At 40.2% G+C, this 19,552-nt stretch overlaps 1 protein-coding gene across 1 annotated transcript in view; it reads left to right on the forward strand.

Moving 5' to 3' along the window:
* Brip1 (BRCA1 interacting helicase 1) overlaps nt 1-19,552 on the forward strand; it is a 145,613-nt gene that overhangs the window by 73,604 nt on the left and 52,457 nt on the right. The window lies entirely within an intron of this gene.

Here is a 19,552-nt window from a genome sequence, read left to right on the forward strand (position 1 = left end):
TTGTAAATAATATAAGCCTCTGTGTGTTTATTTGGATCCGAGAGGCTGCGGGACCAGTGGATGAGAGAGATTTGTCCTGACTGCAGGCTGGGCCGGGGGAGGGGGGGCACACATGAAAACTTTCAGCTACAGGTAATTGCTTTGATTGAATCTGATCATATGAGTCTTTATCCTCTGAAATTGTTTTATAGGAGACATTTGAAAGCAGCTCCAGTGAGGGCTTAGAAGACCAGAATGTCTAATAGAAATCAAGGTGGGAAAGGCTGCAGGAGCTGTGCTGGGAAGTAGACTGGAGGCCTTTCAGATTGTTCTGAGACTGTCCGACTTGTGGCACTACCGGAGAATTAATTTGGTAGAAGACATTTTGAGACAGAATTGCTTTCAGGCTATGGCATTTTTATTCTTGGAAGCTTTGTAATGAGAGGTTTACAATGAGAATTGGGAGCAGAAAGTGTAGTAGAAAGATTTGAAAAATACTGTTTGGTCAGAAAACGAACATATTTAAATTCATGGAAAGAAGGACTCTTGATTCCCACTGTAAACCAGGCTAAAATTAGTGTGGTTCTAAGAAGTAGAAATTTCAACTCATCTGAGAAACTTTGTCTTGAGAAGACAACACACCACCCAAGAAAGGGCTGCCTAAGAAAGTGTCTTCTCTGCTCAGCCACTCAGCTTCTCAGAGGCCACTGCTCTCATGGTGCAAGGGAGCATAGCATGACTGCTTGAGTTGGCAGCAGACCACGGCTTCATTTGCTGATTTGATACTCATTTTGCAGGCATACGAAGTGCAAGAGTGCAGTGTCATGAGTGCTTCCATGCCTGGTTTTGTTTTTGTTTTCATGGGATGCTGGTAACTGAACCCAGGGACTTGTGGATGCTAAGCAAGTAGTTGCCCTCTGAAGCCCCGCTACATCCTTTGAGACAGGTTCTTGCCCAAGTTGGCCTTGAACTTGTGGTCCTCTTGCCTTTGCCTCCCAGCTGCTATGAGTCACCACATCTGGCCTCTTCCACCAACCTGTCTTTCTAAATACTTTCCTGGAAAGTAAGGCAGATGCGAATAGAGTTGGGTCCCGTGGGCAGTCCCTGAGGAGGGGTTGTGTGCAGATAAGAGTGTGAAATCTAAGCTGCAGTGGAAACCCCACGATGTAGGAGACTCAAAGAACAAAAAGACTTGCCAAAGAGAGCCAGTCACATGGGTGGAACCAGCCCAAGTGAGAGGCCATGTAGGCTGCAGACCGCTAGGCCATCTGACCGAAGTTGCCTAAAGCCTTTGGAGCTGACAGCATGGCACTTTGTGTCCCCAGGTACAGGACATGGAACTACAGAATTTAACGTTTGCCTCACTAGGTTTCAGTCCTGTTTGAGTCTTCCTTTCTATGAAGCCCAGATTCCATTTGAAGTATGAATTTTAACTCAATGTTATGTATGTTGATAGTCTGTAACTTGGTTTATATTAATTTGTGTAGGCACTTGTAGCTAAGAGTTTGCCCTAACCCTCAGGGGAAGCTTTGAATTTAAATTTTTGAACAATGTTGAAACTGTTAAGACTCTGCAGTCCCTTGGGGATGAACTAATTGCATTTTGTGTTATGACATGGCCATGAGTCTTTGAGGAACAGGAGTGGAATGTTATGATCCTAAAGTGGAATTCCCCGAAGGCAGATGTCCTGAACACTTACTTGGTCCCCAGTCGGAGATGTAAGTGTAGGTTTTGAAACATTAGGAGGTGGGGTCTAGTAGACTCCTCTCCCTGTCTTATTTCCTTTCAAGCCTCATGCCACACATTCCTGTCGCCATGATGTTCTGTCCAAGTGCATGAGGCCAAACAGGCATGGATTCAACCCTCTGGAACTATAAATCATAAGCCAAAATAATTCTTCTTTTTGACAGTTTAGCTCTCCTCTCAGCTAGTTTTGATCACAGCTGAACAAAGTAACTAATAGAATCTTCTTTTAAAAAGTTCTTTTATAGCCGGCAGTAGTGGTGCATGCCTTTGATCCCACCACTCAGGAGGCAGAGTCAGGTGGATCCCTGAGTTCCAGGACAGCAAGGGCTGCACGAGAAACCCTGTCTCTAAATAATTAATTAATTAATTAATAAACAAACAAATAATAAAATAAAATAAAATAACTTTTTATAGTGTAAGTCCCAACCATATAATTCACTCATTTAAAGTATAGAACTTTAGGTTGGAGAGATAGCTTAGTGGTTAAGAGTTGTCACTGCTCTTGTAAAAGACCTGTGTTCCATTCCCAGCACCTAGAACAGGCACTTGCATGAATGTGATGCACATAAACTCGTGCAGGCACAAACACGTAACCATAAAAGTAAATAAACAAATGAACCTTTGAGACTGGAGATATGTCTCAGTGATTAAGAACACCTATTGCTCTTGCAGAGGACTTGGGTTCAGCTTCCAGCTCCCACATGGTAGCTCACAACATTTGTGCATCCAGTTCCAGAAGTTCCGATGCCTTCTTCTGACCTCTATGAACTCCAGACCCTCACATGGTTCATAGATGTCCATGCAGGGAAAACATATATATAAAATAAATCTGAAAAATAAAGTGTAGAACTCAGTAGTTACTCATACATTCACAAGCCGTCACCACTATCTAATCACAAAGTATTTTTTTCTGACTACAAAAGGAAATTCCTTACAATCATTAGCAGTCACTCTCTAGTTCTACCTTCTACCCCTGTAAACACCCTCCTATTTCTGCTTTTCCAGAACTGTCTTCTTCGGTGTTTCCATATAAATGGAATTATATAGCAAGTGGCCTTTGTGTCTGGATTCTTGACTTAGCGTGTTTGCAGAGTTCTTTGTAGTAGAATGTCAACGTGTTTTTAATGGCTGGACAATACTTTCTACTTTCAACTTGTTAAGGATGTGGCTTTAGCACAGTAGTAGAGCACTTGCCTAGTTCCGTGTATTTGCATTTTGAGTGTTAAATGTACCTTTTGTAAACAACATATAGTTGGATTTTTTTAATCCAATTCTCCTAATCTGTGTTTTTACAGGACCGTTTATTTGGTCTACATGCAATGTGATTACTAATGGGGTGTTGATAATAAGCATCATTTGCTATTTGTTTTCTTTGTGTTTGATGTTTCTTTTCCCTTCTATGCTAACTGGGTATTTTCTAGTGTGCCAGGTAAACTTTTCTAATGTACCATTTAGATTCCCTTGGCCTGTTTCTTCGTTTATTTAAGACTTGTTCTCCCTGTGTAGATCTGGCCAGTTGGAACTGTCTCTGTAGACTTGTCTGGCTTTGGGGCAGTCCTCTGCCTCAGCTTTCTAGATGCTGGGATAACAGGCATGTGCCCATGCTCAAACCCTTGGATTTGTGTGTGTGTGTGTGTGTGTGTGTGTGTGTGTGTGTGTGTGTGTGTGTGTGTGTGTATTTCTGTCTGTCGATCTGTCTGTCTTTTGCCCACTTAGTAACAGTTCTGGAAATTTAATTAACACCTTGAATTATTATGATACTATTTAGATTAATGCTAATTTATTTTCAGTAATATGCAAAAGCTTTGATTCTACTAGCTGTGTTCTGTCCCACTTACTTTATATTACTGTTCTAGAAATCAGGAGAAGAGTTACAGGCATGAAATTAACTTACACTGCCTTTTAAGTTTACTTAAGTAATTATCTGTGCCAGTGCTTCTCAGTTCTTTTTGGTATTTTGAGACAGGTCTTATTATGTAGCCCTGGCTGGCCTAGCGTTTGCTATATAGACCAGGCTAACCTCAAACTCTGAGAGCTCCACCTGCCTCTGCCTCCTGAATGCTAGGATTAAAGGTGTGCACCACCATGCCCAGCTGCTTTTTAATCCTTAGTGTGGACTTGAGTTACTCTGTAAAGTCACCTGATCCAGGGTCTCACACGTGCTGTACTATTTCTGTCCCAAAATAGATGCTTAGAGTCCGTCTTACGGCTGTCACACTGGAGCCCTGCTGCAGTGGTAGGTGTAGGAAGGAAGCATCACAAGTCTTTCTCAGTACTGGACTGCCCTTAGTTATGGGAGAGGCTTCGAGCCTATTTCAGAATGGTTACTTTCCCCTTTTCTTGCCAGGAACCAGGAAAGTTTTTCTTGGCTCTTTAGTGTCAGAGCTGTGGGGATCCTGGAAGTAATAGCTTCAAAAATGTGAGAGCCTCCATAGACAATGGCCCCTAGAGTTTCTTGCTTTCAAACATTCCATATTCGTCCCAGCAGTTTCTCAAAATCATCTTTCAGTTGTTCCTGCCACCTTACGGCTTGAGTTTATTGCTCCCACTAAACACACCTCAGTTGCGATTCTCTGCATGTGCCTTTTGCTCAGTTTCAGGATGGCAATTTGTTCTAACCTTAGTTCTCAGTTGGGTTCCACAAAAATTATTCATTTTTAATATGGTTTGCTTTTCTCTTATTGTAGGGCAGGCAATGATGAGCTCTAAGCTCTTTATATATTGGAGCTGGATTTGTAAATCCTAATTTTTATCTTTGGGAAAAAATGCATTTTTTCCAGCCGAGTTTCATAGTGTTCATACGGTTTACTTGAAAGACCAGACTAGTTACACTTCCTCCAACAGATAGTACAGTGACTAAACTTATCAAATGTACTGTCCTTCCAATGGAGTTTAACCCTGAAAATGCAACAGAAAAAGTCTCTATTAGAATTTCTTTCAGAACAATATTAGGGACCAGGATTGAAATATAGAAGGGGGGATTGTATTGTTTCTTTGCTGTTTCATAACAAACTACCACTAATTTAGTACTTTAAAACAATGTACATTATCTGAGTCAGGAGTCTGGGCATGGCATGGCTGTTTTCTGCTTAATGTATCAAAAGACCATCTATCAGGAATCAGTTGGGGCTGTGGTCTCGGAAGAGGTTTGATTGGGGAGTCGCTTCCAGGAGACCTCGTTTATCTCACTGTGGTTTTAGAGCATTGGTAGCCTACTGCAGGAGTGGTAGGAATCTTAGGGGCTGTTGAGGACACTTCTTCCAATCACAAGACTTAATCTTTCAGTTTAGAAAAGAGTTGGAATAAAGATTTGTTACTCTGATAATGAGAGTGATACGAATAAAGTGGTACTTATGAGGTGTTGTTAGATGACAAAGGCGAGTGGGACAGAATAGCTCTCCAGAAATGCTTGTTGAAATTAACGTACGAATGGACTCATCTTTATTCCAAGTCTCTCTTTGTCTTGGTTTATTTGACAGAATCTTGATTTTTGGCCCAGGATACTTCAGACTCACCATGCAGCTCATGCAGGCTGTTTTTTTGATCCCCCTGCTATAACCACAGTGCTGAGATTTGAGGCCTGTGCCATCATGCCAGGCCCAAGTCTTTCTTATAACATTTGAAATCATAAATATTTTATAACCACAAACTAAAATTCTCTGATCAGTAGATCTTAATTCTATATACTAATATTTATTCTATTCTAAGAAAAAACTTTTAATATTTTAATTAGATTTCTTTAAAATACCAAACTGTATTGAGAACTGTGTTTATAATACATTTATAATACTTTCTGAAAAATCTGATTTTAGGTCTTTCTTTTTAATTGATTGAGGAAATAATTGCTGGTTACATGCTTTGTGCAAAGGAGTTTGCTAAGCCATGTTAAAGATTCAAACATGTATTGCTGGACATGGTGGCACACGCCTTTAATCCCAGCACTTGGGAGGCAGAGACAGGTGGATCTCTGAGCTTGAGGCTAGCCTAGTCTACATACCAAGCTCCAGGACAGCCAGGGCTATATAGAGAGACCCAGTCTCCCAAAAAAAAAGGATTCAACCATGAACCAGTTATTGTCTTTTTGAGATTTCTGTTTTGTTGTAGTATAAAATAGGCTCCTGTATCCGTACGACACCTGGCATAAGGAAGGAAGAATCAGAGGGTTTCTACTTGTGGATGTGGGGACACCATAGTCAATGTTTCATCATCATGACTGATCCTAAGCGAAGCTATTTAAAAAGAGGGAAGGTTGATTTGTACCTGTGGTTTCAGGGGGTCCAGTCCATAGTTGGCCATCTGCATTGTTTGGGGCCACTGTTAGTCTAGAGACATAAAAGGTTATGGCAAAGGAGCAGTTTACGGGAAGCTTGTTGTGGCCCCTAGTCTATTAGATGGTATGAGCCATATTTAGGGTTATGACTCTGTAAATGCCCTCATAGACTCTCCCAAAGTTAGGCTTTACTAATTTAAGCATCTTGCAGCCATCTTTGAGAGTAGAGAGGATAGCATTCTAGACTAAAGAGATAGCATCAGCAAAATCACAGAAAATACTTTAAATTTAAAAAATTATCCATTATTTGTGTGTTTGTATACACACACATGTGCATGATGTGTATGTGTGGGTACATTTGCTACAGTATCCATGTGGAGGTCAAGGGATAACTTTGTGGAGTGTTTTCTCTCCTTCTGCCCCTTCATGAGTTCTGGAGATCAGACTCGGGTCCCCAGGCTTGTTCAACAAGTGTCTTTACCTGCTCAGCCATCTCTCCAGCCCAAAGAACGTTTCTTATAGTTACAGTTTAACTTAGCCTATGTGAACAGGAGAATACTGGAAAGGAGATTGCAGTTTTCATAAAAGAAACATAGAAAGACCTCTAAAGCTTTCAAAGCAGATGCTTCAATGGTAAATGCTTTTTTCCTGTATTCTAAACTGGATTACTGTGTAAGTGTTAAGCTTAGAGCATTATTCAAACCCCCATGCATGTTGCTTTTAGAGCCTGCTAGAGTTACTAGAAATCACAAGTTTTGTGAAGAATGCCATTCTTCCCCCAAGATCAATTTGATTTTGACTCTATTGTTTAACTTGGTAACACCACTGCCGTAGAAGTCACTGAGAGATCATTTTTATGGGTTGGAGACTTTAAGCTCTTTTTATGGCTAGAAAGATTCCATGGAATGACTTTGAAAAGAAATTCTGTGGTGCCAAAAGAAGCTTGGATCTTTTTCTCTCTGTTGTAGACTTCGATGTTCCTTTACGTTTTTATGACTAAGTTGGATGGCCTTGCAGAACAGCATTTCGTTCACCACGGAATGCTAAAGAATAAAACGTAGTTCTTCTGTTCAGTTTCTATTAAAAGTTTTTATATATGTTTTTTAGCATTAAGTTTTTATGTTGAGAAATTTGCAGTGTTCCTAGTTTGATGTTTGCCAATTTAAAGCTAATCTAAAAAAGAAACTAAATTGCTACATCCAAGTTTTTTTTTATTACTATTATTTAGATGTTTGAAATTTCTGTAGGTAGAACAGTACTGTGTTAAGTAGAAGAAATCTTTATGGTGTTTAGGGTTGTAGTAAGGTGGTTGTAGAATTAGAGGTTAAGTGTATATAATTCAACTTATCTGCTACCTAACCATAGACATTTGCACACTTGTGTTCTTTCTTATGGTCCCTGGAAAATAGTTGATGAACACTTAACCACATTTTGGTAAATAACTAAAATAGCTTGGTTAAGGGGTGGCCTCAGGGCTTCTAAAGTTGAACCAGGGCACTTCTCACCCAGGCTGCTGGAAACCTCACTGAAACTTTATGGCATCCCACCTACCGAAGATAGAAGCCTTAGTTGTATGCCCAGTCAGTCCCCAGCCTGAGTTCTGACCCTGCTACAGACCCAGACTGTCAACTAAGAGTGTGAAGCGGAACTGGGACCTAGGTCCCTCACCTTGATCCATGACCCTCATCTCCCATCTCCCCAGTTCCTTTCTCTGAGGGTCATCTATCCCTTCTAGGTCTCTATTGATGGCTTCCAATTGTTTGCTCTGTTTCTTTTTTCCTCTTTTCCCTTTCTCTCTCTCAAATTCTTTCGCCTCATTTTAAATTTTCCTCTCTTGTTCCCCCCCCCTTTTCTGTCTCTTATCTTGTTGTATTGGTTATATATTTTGATTATTAAGCCCTTAGTGGATACAACTGTTTCCTTCCAAATCTATAAGTTGTCTCTTCAGTCAGTAAAAAGTTTCTTTATTGTTTCATGTCGTCCGTCTTTATAGATCATTGTTAGCATATGGAAACACCACAGATGTTTTTATTTCATTGTGTGTGTGAGATAGAACCCAGGACTTTGCACATGTTAGGCAGGCAAACTCTGCCTTCACATCCCTTTCAACCCATACTACAGATTTCTGTGTTGAGTTTGTATCCTGCAACTTTGATTTTTTTTTTTTTAGGGTTTTTGTTTTGTTGGTGATATTAGAGTTTTATACATATAAATTTATGTTCTTAGCAAAGAGAAACCACTTCAGTCCTTCCTTTCATATGTCTTTGGATATCATCTTTTGTGTCTTTCTCCTGATTAAATGCCCTGACAAGGACTTCTAGTACAGTGCTGAATAAATGTGGCAAGAATGGAAACCTCATGTTCTTCCAGATGGTACCAGAAAGGCTTGCAGTTTTCCGTCACGTATGATATTAGCTGTGGCTTTACCATATATGTGCTTTACTGTGTTGTGGTACATCCTTTCCATGTCTATTTTGACAAAAACTTGAATTTTTTCAGATGTTTTTTCCTCATCTAATGAGAAGGCCATGTGGTTGTATTTGTCCTTCGGTCTATTAAAATGATATATCCTACCTATGAATGTGAGCATGTCGAGCTAACCCTACTTCCCAAGGTACTTCTATGATTGTGGTGACCGTAATCTTGAACTTGGGTTGCAACATTTTGCCCAGAAGTTTTGCTCCTGTGTTTTTTAGTGATACTCACCTGTGTTTGCCTTCGGTATCAAGGTAGTGCTGTTTTGTTGAGAGTTTAGAAGTACTCCCAGTTTTTTTTGAAGGATTAGCATTAGTTCACTTTTAAATATTTGATGCAATTCAAAATGAAGCCAATGAACATCCTGGGCTTTCCTTTTGATAGGATATTTTTTGGTGACCTAGTTAGCCTTCTGATCAGCTCTAAACCTGTCTTCTGATTCTTTTTCCACGTTGACATATTGAATGGCTCTAGGACCAGGTGTGTGAGTGTTGACAGTGACCCCTTACAGTCCTCTGGTTTCTGTGCCTCAGTCTAATGCCGTCAGTGTCATTTCTGGTTTTGAGTCTTCTCTCTAAATTATCTAAAGTTTGATTTATTTTATCATTTCAACATCTCAATTCTTGTTTTGTTGATTTTTCTTCATGGTTTCTAGTCTCTGTTTCATTTATGTTTATTTTTATGGTAAGAAACATCCACTCTAATTTATTAAAACAGTTTTAGTTCACATATAATCTAGCAGGGAGTGTTCCAAAATCATTTATGCCCTGATCTTTATTATTTCCTTCTGCTAACCTTGTACTTAGTTATATATATATATATATATCTCAAACAAGTGTCTATGCTCCTGAGAAGCAGTGTTTAGTCATTTCTTTTACTCATTTCCTCCCCCTTTCCCTCCCTTTCTTAGTAGTGCTGTGCTGGAACCCGGCCTATGAATACAAGGCAGACACTCTACCACTAGAGCTACAGTCCTGCCTGGGTGTGGGCGTTGCTTTGGGTGTGGGCGTTGCTTTGGGTGTGGGCGTTGCTTTGGGGTTTTTTGTTTGTTTGTTTGTTTTTCTGTTCATTTTGTTACTTTGATTTGTTCTTTTGAGACAGGGTTTCTCTATGTAGCCCTGACTGTTCTGGACCACTGGCCTCGAACTCAAAGAGATTCACCTGCCTCTGCCTCTGAAGTGCTGGGATTAAAGGCGTGCATCACCACCTCTTGGCATCTTACTTTATATTTTTATGTGTCTAATTTTGGATACACACACGTTTATCTCTGTCTCTTTATAATATTTTTTATTTATTTTTTGAGATTATATTACGATTACATAATTTTCCCCTTCCCTTTCCTTCCTTCAAACCTTCCTATACCACCCCCACCCCCAGTCTTTTAAATCCATGGCATCTTTTCTCATTAATTGTTGTTACATGCATGTATATGTATATTACTAAATATAGCCTGCTCAGTCTGTATATTGTTAATTCTGTGTGTGTTTTCACAGATGACCATTTGGTATTGGATAACCAATTAATGTGCTCTTTTTTTTTTTTCCAGAAAGAATATTTCGCCCACTCTCAGCATTCTTTGGTTGTTTGTAGTTCTTTGTGTGGGATTGAGGCCTGTGGTCTTTCACCATCCACTTTGGCATGTCTGTCGTTATCCTTGTTGGCTCATGTTTAAGCAATCATGTTGGCGAGACTTTATAGGTGTAGTTTCTGACATTCCTAGGATACATAATCTCACAGCAGGCTCCCCGATCCTCTGGCTCTTACCGTATTTCCACACCACCCCCCTTCTGTAATGTTCCCTAAGCCTTAGATATAGGAGTTGTTTTGTAGATGTATCCATTGATACTGTGCTCCGCAGCTCTGCATTTTGATTGGTTGTGGTTTTCTGTAATGGTCTCTGGTGTAAAGAGATGTTTCCTTGATGACAGGTGAGGACTATGCTTTTCTGTGGGTATAAGGACAAATGTTTAGAATGTAGTTAGGGATATGCTGGTTTAGTAAATTATAGTAATTTGAAGTGTGTGTATGTGTGTATAAAAATTTCACACAATGTGTTTTCATTATATTTGCTCCCCACCCAACTCCTCCCAGGTATCCCTCCTTTCCTACCCACCTAAATTTGTGTCTGGTTTTTTTTTTTAACCCATGAAGTCTGATTTTTCTACTCATATATTTTTAGGTATGTGATCTTTCCTTGGGGCATGATCAGCTTACCCAGAAGCAATGATACTTGGAGAAAACTGATTCTCTCTCTGTCGGTTGCCGCTAGGAGTGGGACTCTATGTCCACTCCCCTCTCTACACTGGGATTTGGTCTGGGGTGAGCTAGCCTGTGGTGTGTTCATGCTGTCAGTCACTGTGAGTTCACATGTTCAGCTGCCCTGTGTGTCTAGAGGATACTGTTTCCTTGTATCCATCCACTGTCTCTGGTGCTTACATTCTTTCTGCCCCCCTCATCTGCAGTGACCCCTGAGCCTTGGAAGGAGGGGATCTTTTTGCATGCCTTCATTATTTTTATATGCCCTTTAAGGGGAGGTAATTCTCTTCTATGCAGCATATAGTTAGGGTTTTTTTTTTCTTTTAATTTTTTTTAATTAATTAATTTATTTTAATTTCTTTTTTTAAACAGGGTTTTGAACTCTCTGGCTCCTGAATACTGGGATTAAAGGCATGCACCATTATACTGGGCCCTGGGTCATCTATTTTCTGCATTCATTCTCTATAACTTTTTATTATATAGTCATTTATACTCATGGTAATTATTGGTACTTGTGTTAGCTTTCTATCATTGTGATGAAATTCCTGAGAGAAATTTTTTGTTTTGTTTTTTGAGACAGGGTTTCTCTGTGTAGCTTTGCGCCTTTCCTGGAACTCGCCTTGTAGACCAGGCTAGCCTCGAACTCACAGAGATCCGCCTGCCTCTGCCTCCCAAGTGCTGGGATTAAAGGCGTGCGCCACCACCGCCCGGCATGAGAAATTATTTTAAAGAAGGAAAATCTCATGCTTTCAGAGGTTTTAGTCTGTGATCACTTTGCCAGATTGCTCTTAGGCCTATGGCAGGGCCCCATGGCAGAAGCCCTTGATGGAGAGCTGCTCATCTCATGGTGTCTAGAAAGCAAGAACAAGGAAAAGAAGAGCTCAGGAACCCAGATGCTCTTCAAGGTTGTAAAAGGAGTGACCTGTTTCTTCTAGCTAGGCCTTGCTGCCTTACCAACCAAGCCGTGAACACCTGAGACTTTGGGTGACACGTGTATTCTAGCCATCACAGTAGGTTAGGACTGACTGCTGTCATTTTCTGATTTGTTCTGGTTGTTTTGCAGAAACTTTGTCTCCTCTCTTGCTGACGCCTTTTGTGGTCTGTGATTCTTCTTATTGGCATGATGCTTTGATGCTTCTGTTTTCTGTCTTCTGTTTAAACCTGTTTTCTGTCATGTAATATTTTCACTATTTTTCGTTACAGTCTTCTACATTGTGAAATGATGTTTTTTCCAAGTAGTGTCCCTTTGGATTGCATGGTGTCAGGTTTGCGGCAGATTCAGTCTGACAATATCTGACAGCAGTAACTTAGGAAATGTTGCAGTATTTGCTTCTCACTCACCTGTTTTTCCTAGCCTATAGTCTGTGTTATTTCTCACACTGTAACTGCACTCTCACGTTCTAATTAACATTAGTTCTTGTCTTTTTACAGAAGTATAGGACATATATAGATATAGATATATAGATATAGATATATAGATATAGATATATAGATATAGATATATAGATATATATTTAACTATATGTTTAATCCATGCATTGATATGAATCTGCTGTTCATCAGTGTTGATGAATTCAGAATCCATTTTTCAAAGTTAGAAATTTCTTCTATGCATAAATAAATAGCTGTAAGTTCCTAGATTCTGTTCAAGAAATTTCAGTGAACTGGATTGTCCCTCAAAATATATGAGTTACTTCATAAATACTGTTTGGTTTTTTTTTTTTTTAAGTTCACATTGTAAATATTGTGCTTTCCTATGTATCTGAGAGAGTATAAGCTTACCTATTATCAGTAGTACAGTTCTAACATCTTCAGCTCCTTGGTCTTTTAACCTTTCAGTAAGAATACTCCTATCCAGAGAATTTCGGGATATTTTGTTTCTGTTTAGATTGCCAAAATCTGCAGTGAGTCTTATATTCATGTAGATGTAACCAACCGTCTTATTAAATAAGAAACATAGAGCTGATTCAGAGAAGAAAGCCAAGAGGTCAGAGCTAAGAGCCTCACCCTTCCTGGTTCAGCGATCCTCTTCAGCCAAGAGAGCTCTCTGAAAAGGACCTACTTCCTGTGTGTTTGTCTTTATATAGTCTAGCTGTTCTGCCTTCTCATTGGTTGTAAACCCAAACACATGACTGCCTCATCACTGCCTGTCTGTAGAGACTTCCAGGTCTTCTATGGTTGGTATTGAGATTAAAGGCATGTGTCTCCAATGCTGGCTGTATCCTTTTACGCACAGAGATCTACCTAGCTCTGTCTACCAAGTGCTGGAATTAAAGGCATGCGCCACCACACCCACGCTCTTGCTATGGCTCTAATAGCTCTGACCCCCCGGGCAACTTTATTTATTAACATACAATTAAAATCACATTTCAGTACAAATAAAATACCACCATATATTCACTTCAGGGTAGTATCTGCCCATATTTTTCCTCCAAGTATACTATTGACTGCGTGAGTATGTGAGAGTTTAACCCTGAAATGTTGAAGTCAGAGTACCAAGTCAAGTGTAACTACATGGGGAGGTGCTTAAGTAAAAATTACTGTTTGAGGTCTTTTTATAGTTTACATCTGAATACTGAAAATTAAGGCTATACTTATTTTATGGTAACTAAACATGTTGTTTAGAAAAACTGATTTTTCATTTTTATTAGTATTTAAAGATATTCTTATTTCTAACATACCACCAATAGATATATATCACCTGAATAAAAGTAAATATTTCTCAAATATTAATACCTCATGAAATGAATAGCAAAGAACCATCTTCAGATGGAAAAATATGATTACATTTTACCTATGAAGCAAATTTTTTGAATAGGATTATATGAGATAGTCTTTTTAGGCAGGACTATTAAATACATTAGGACTTGAGTACTGGCTATTAAAGTGAGTAAATGGCAATATTATGAAGAGAAACACATGCCAAAAAACATTTTCCAAAGGGCTAGGATTGTAACAATACCAGTAATGAGGGCAAAGAGGTCTTAATGCAATTTGCACTTTCTAAAGTTTCAAAAAGAGACTCTGAGTTAGTGCGTTATTAATGTACTGAACATCTGGTGCTGCGTAAAAGCTGTGGACGTTGAACAAATGCAGGATTCTAACTTATTGCCTCCCTAGTGACATACTGGTTTTAAGAAGCTTGAAAAAGTGAAATGACAATATCCAGATAAGACACAGGCCTTCCAAAGTACTCTTTTAATTTGTGAGATGTGACTTTTTCAGAAACTTGCCTCTAAGGCTAACGAATCCAAGCAATGTGAACAGCAGTTGGTAAACTCAGTCGTCTCTGTCATTGTGTGTCAGCTAGTCTCTGACTATGACGAGTATTTACGTTTTATGAGCTATAAAAATAACTTAGAAATACCTTGTGTTTCTTCTCATGTAGTAAGCCTGGAAAACAGAGGCAGGTCTGTGTCCACGGACTTTCCTTTAAGCTGTCTGATTGCTGGATACCTAGTTACAATATTCAAGAGACCGTGGCAACTGAATTGTGGATGCAGTCACTCCGAGGCTCCTCTGGCGAGAGGGAAACAGTGACTGCTTACATGTGCCCTGTGACTGTCCCCTGCAATGAGAACAGAGAAGCTGTAGACCTAAGTTTTCAATGAAATTGAAAAGGAGGAGGGGGAGAGCCAGGACCGGGGGAGAAGAGCCAGGAAAAAAGGGAGGGCGGAAAGGAAGAGAGAGACTAATGGACTCCCTGACCAAGCCTCCAGCCTGAGTTCGTGCCCTGTAATATGGCGCTTCTCCCTCCATCCCTGTTGCCATCTGACTAAGCACTTGACTATGCCTTCGCAGAAAACTGTGGACCGGGCTTTGTCGGTGTGGGGGTTTTGTTTGTTTGTTTGTCTTATTTTTGTTTTCCCCTCTCTTTATTTTCCTTCTTGATTGGCCATTGGTTTGAACTTTGTTGATTATTAAGTTCATCTAACATATTTATTGAGCATTTTCTACATGTGATGTGTTCCAGTATTAGCCAATCACCAGAGTTAAACAGAAAAAAAAAGCATATTGCCTTCTTTATGTTTCCAGGGATGAGAGGTTGGAAGTAAACTGGGTATAAACAGATACAGATATGTTAGATAATGTTATGGACTGGATGTGGGTGTGCTCATGAACCTATGTGGCAGCCCTAACCCCCAGTGTGGTTACATTTGAAGATGGGACAAACTTCCAAGGATGTACTTCAGGTCATATGAATACCTGAGGATAGGACCCTGGTCTCTTAGCATTATTGTCTTTGCACCAAGAGGCACAAGAGAGCCCATTGCTCTCCTCTGCATAGGCACAGGCAAAAGGCCATGTGAGGACATGGAGAAAAGGAGGCCATCTACGTGACAGGAAGAGAACCCTCCCTTTCTAGAAATCACGTTGGCCACCATCTTGATTTTGTATTTCCCATTCTCTAGGATTGTGAAAAATACATTTCTGTTGTTCAGTCACTTAATCTGTGACATTTTGTTATAGCAGCTCAAGGAGTCTGATACAGTTATGTAGAAAACTAAATGAGAAGGGGAAAAAAGAATTCTGGGGAGATAGAGAGGTGGTTTATAATTCTGATAGAATGATTTAGGAAAGTTTGAGAAGGTGACATTAAATAAAGGTCAAGGAGGGAAGGGAGGGAAGGAGGAAGGGAACAGTTTGGATTGCTGAGGGATGCTCAGGTGGAAGAACCTTGTAGGAGGAAAGGCTAGTGTACCTACCTGTAGTAGTGTGTGAGCTGAATAGAAGACTAGAGGTCAGAGAAGGGGCCGGGGTAAAACCTTAGTGCGATAAGGCTTTGGATTTGATTCTGAGTACAGCAGGAAGAAGCCTTTGGAGGTGCTGTCTGCAGCAGTCTTTGTATCCCAGGCTGGCTTTGAACTGTTGTGTAGCTCAGGATGAACTTCAGCTCTTTCTGTGCCTCCACCTCCTGAGTACTGGGATTACAGGTGTGCACCGCTGTTTTTTTTTTTTTTTTTTGGTTTTTCGAGACAGGGTTTCTCTGTGTAGCTTTGCGCCTCTCCTGGAACTCACTTGGTAGCCCAGGCTGGCCTCGAACTCACAGAGATCCGCCTGGCTCTGCCTCCCGAGTGCTGGGATTAAAGGCGTGCGCCACCACCGCCCGGCCAATGGAATGAGATCTGCATGAACAGCTTGAATCCATTCTTTTTTTTTTTTTTTTTTTTTTTTTTGGTTCTTCGAGACAGGGTTTCTCTGTGTAGCTTTGCGCCTTTCCTGGTACTCGCTTTGAAGACCAGGCTGGCCTCGAACTCACAGAGATCCGCCTGCCTCTGCCTCCCGAGTGCTGGGATTAAAGGCGTGCGCCACCACCGCCCGGCCAATGCACCGCTGTTTTTGATTTATGCTTTGCTGGGGATAGAACCACGGCTTTGTGCATGCTAGACAAGCATCCTGCCGGAAGCCACATGCCCAGCCCTAGCCTCGGTTTTAAAGGGTTGTACTACCTGCTAAGCAGGAGAAGGGGGGACTTCAGAAAACATAGGAAGAAACAAGGCAATAGTTTAACAATCGAGTGAAGCAGGGTGACAAGTGATGATTGGTGACTTAGGGACATGGTAGCAGCAAAGCTAATGAGAAATGATTACAGTCTAGGTATTGTTGGAAGATAATTCTGACAGGATTTACTAGTGGCTTAAATGCTCAGTGATAGTAAGAAGGTAAATTTCAGGGCTGGAGAGATGGCTCAGCAGTTAAGAGCACTGCTGTTCTTCCAGAGGACCTGGGTTCAGTTCAAAGCACCCACATGACAGCTCACAACTGTCTGTAACTCCAGTTCCAGGGGATCTGACACTTTCACACCAATACACATAAGATAAATGAAAGAAAGAAAGAAAGAAAGAAAGAAAGAAAGAAAGAAAGAAAGAAAGAAAGAAAGAAAGAAAGAAAGAAAGAAAGAAAGAAAAAGAAAGAGAAAGGAAGGAAGGAAGGAAGGAAGGAAGAAAGAGAAGGTAGGTTTCCTTGTTGGAACTATTTTTCTTTTTTCTAAGAGTTATTTTTATGTGTATGGATAGTGTGTGTGTGTGTGTGTGTTTGTGTGTGTGTGTGTGTGTGTGTGTGTGTGTGTGTGTGTGTGTGAATGAGTGAGGGTCCAAGGACAACCTTGAGGAAGCAGTTCTTTCCCTCTCCCATGTGGATCCCAGGGATGGAGTCCAAGTCTTCAGGCCCAGGGGCTAGTGCCTTTATCTGCTGAGCCATCTTGTTCTACTTGTTAAGATTTGTTTTGTGGCCTAGCACATAATGGATGTACGTATTTCGGAAGAATTAGCATTCTTCTCCTGTTCTGTAGGATGTTCTATATATGCCTCTTAAGACTTCCAGACTGTGGGGTTGTTAAGGTTTTCTATTGCCTTATTGATCTTATGTCTGGATAGCTTATTGATTTGTTGAAGCTTGGTTATTTCAATCTCCTCCTATCACCGTGTTGTTGTATGTTCTGTCACTGTTCGCTGGAAATCCTTGGGGTTTTCTTAAGCAGGCTTGTATAAATGTGTACTTGTGCACGCTGCTGGCAAAGTGGCCAGTGATCCCTACAGAATGTCTTCCTTTTGTCTGTGTGGTAGTGGTTGACTCGCCTGTTTAGTTTGGTGTGGATTGTGTGAATGCTTACCACTCATTAGGAGTCCCTTTTCCCAGTCTTTCATTTTCGTCTTGTTTATAACCTCAAGTCCAAAGAACTGATAAGGAAGATGCTCTTGCTATTTTCTCATTTTCTGGCTCTCTACAGTCTTTTTCTCTTTTCTCTCATTTTATTTTTTTTCCTAGAAAACAAAAGATAGTATAATAACTTCTTAGTTGTATTTTGAGAGTTTAAATGGGTTCTTCCTGTTTAATTTAAAAAAAAAAATGAGTGCTATTTTCTTTTTAAGACAAGCTCTCATGGTAGCCCAGGCTGGTCTCAAACTGAAACCTAATGTCTTTCCCTTACATGTTAGTGCCACAGTACCTAGGCAATATTGATTTCTTTTTTATTATTATTATTTTATTTTATGTAGTGTTTGCATGTGCTGTGCTGTGTGAGTATAATGTGTTGTACATGAATGTGGTGTGTTATGTGTTATTCTATGTGTGTGATGTGATGTGTGCATGTGTGTGTTTTGCTCTGTGTGTGTATGTGTAATGTGCTGTGTATGTGTTATGATGTGTGAGTATGATGTGTTGGACATGCATATGATGTGATGTGTGTGTGATGTGATGTGTACGTGTGTGTATGTTTTGTGTGTGTGTTTAATGTGATATGTGTGTGTAATGTGTGCTGGCATGCATAATCCACAGTAAGTGTATGGAGATCAGAGGACAGCCTTTGGGAGTCAGTTCTCTCCGAGCTTCCATCTTGGCTCCTGGGGATTGAATTCAGGCTTGCATGGGAAGAAGCACTTTTACCCTGTCAGCCATCTCACCCGCTCAAGCTTCATTTCCGTACAAGGTAAATAGTGTGTTCAAGTTATAAACTTCTCACTAACGATAAGGTTTTAGTGCAATGAGATCTATGTTTGGTATGCTCTGTTTCTCCTTTTTTTCCTCTCACCTAGTCTCTAAATTACAATCTTAGTCATATAATTATGATACACTGTCGGTTTTGTCCAAAAAATTCTCATGAAATCAGTAAACTCAAATATATCAGTGAGCTCAGTGGCCTTTTTCCAGACAAGTTTTAACACCACCCTCTTGTTTTGTTTTGTGGTACGAGAGGTTGGACGTTGGATCTTGGAACACGGCAGGCAAACACTCTACCTCTGAGCCTTGTCCCCAGCCCTTTTCTTACTTTTTACTTTGAGACATGGTCTCACTAAGTTGTCTTGTTTGACCTTGAACTCATCCTGTAATCCAGGCAAGCCTTGAACTCACCATCTTCTTGCCTCAACCTCTTTAGTATCTAGAATTGCAGGCCTGCACCACCGAACACAAGTGAATCTTTTGTTTGTAATGTGAAAAAATCTTCAGTGGAAATTTTGCATGGACTGCTTCCTTGTTATTTCTTAAGCTTTTCTTTTTCAGTAGACCTCTTCTCATCTAACCATGCCGTGTGTGTGCATGTCCTACCTGAGCAGAGTGAGTTTGGTCAAGACCTTGGAATACTTGTGACCTGAAGCTTGGTGGTGGTTGTTATCTCTGAGTCAAGAAATCAATGATGAAATATTATCTTTGTTTTCAATTCAAGGAAAATGGATATATCATTGTGTTAAATTCTGTTAAGTATCAGCAATTATGGAAACTTGTAAGACATTTCATCTGGTTTTGTTTACTCTAGAGATGGTACTTCCATCCATTTCTACACTAGCTATTCCATAGAGAAATTTAAGTAATTTAATGTTGTTCTATACTTCATTGATTTCTTTTTTACTATCAATCTTTTCCTACCAATTAAAGATCCATTTTGACCCCTCCATACACTGTAGATGTAACCAACAGTCTTATTAAATAAGAAACACAGAGCCGATTCAGAGAAGAAAGCCAAGAGGTCAGAGCTAAGAGCCTCACCCTTCCTGATTCAGGGATCCTCTTCAGCCGAGAGAGCTCTCCTAAAAAAGGGGACCTACTTCCTGTGTGTGTCTTTATATAGTCTAGCTGTTCTGCCTTCTCATTGGTTGTAAACCCAAACATGTGACTGCCTCGTCACTGCCTGAATGTACCGCCCTCCAGGTCCTTAAAGGCGTGCGCCACCGCCGCCACGCACTTGCTATGGCTCTAATAGCTCTGACCCCCAAACAACTTTATTTATTAACATACAATTAAAATCACATTTCAGTACAAGTAAAATACCACCACAATACACACTGTTGTTCTGAATTTGTCAAGAGGGTTTTTGTACTTTCTAACTTC

This window comes from Peromyscus californicus, unplaced genomic scaffold (assembly GCF_007827085.1).
Source record: "Peromyscus californicus insignis strain IS unplaced genomic scaffold, ASM782708v3 Scaffold_3__1_contigs__length_106647218, whole genome shotgun sequence".
In the NCBI taxonomy this organism is placed as follows: Eukaryota; Metazoa; Chordata; class Mammalia; order Rodentia; family Cricetidae; genus Peromyscus; species Peromyscus californicus.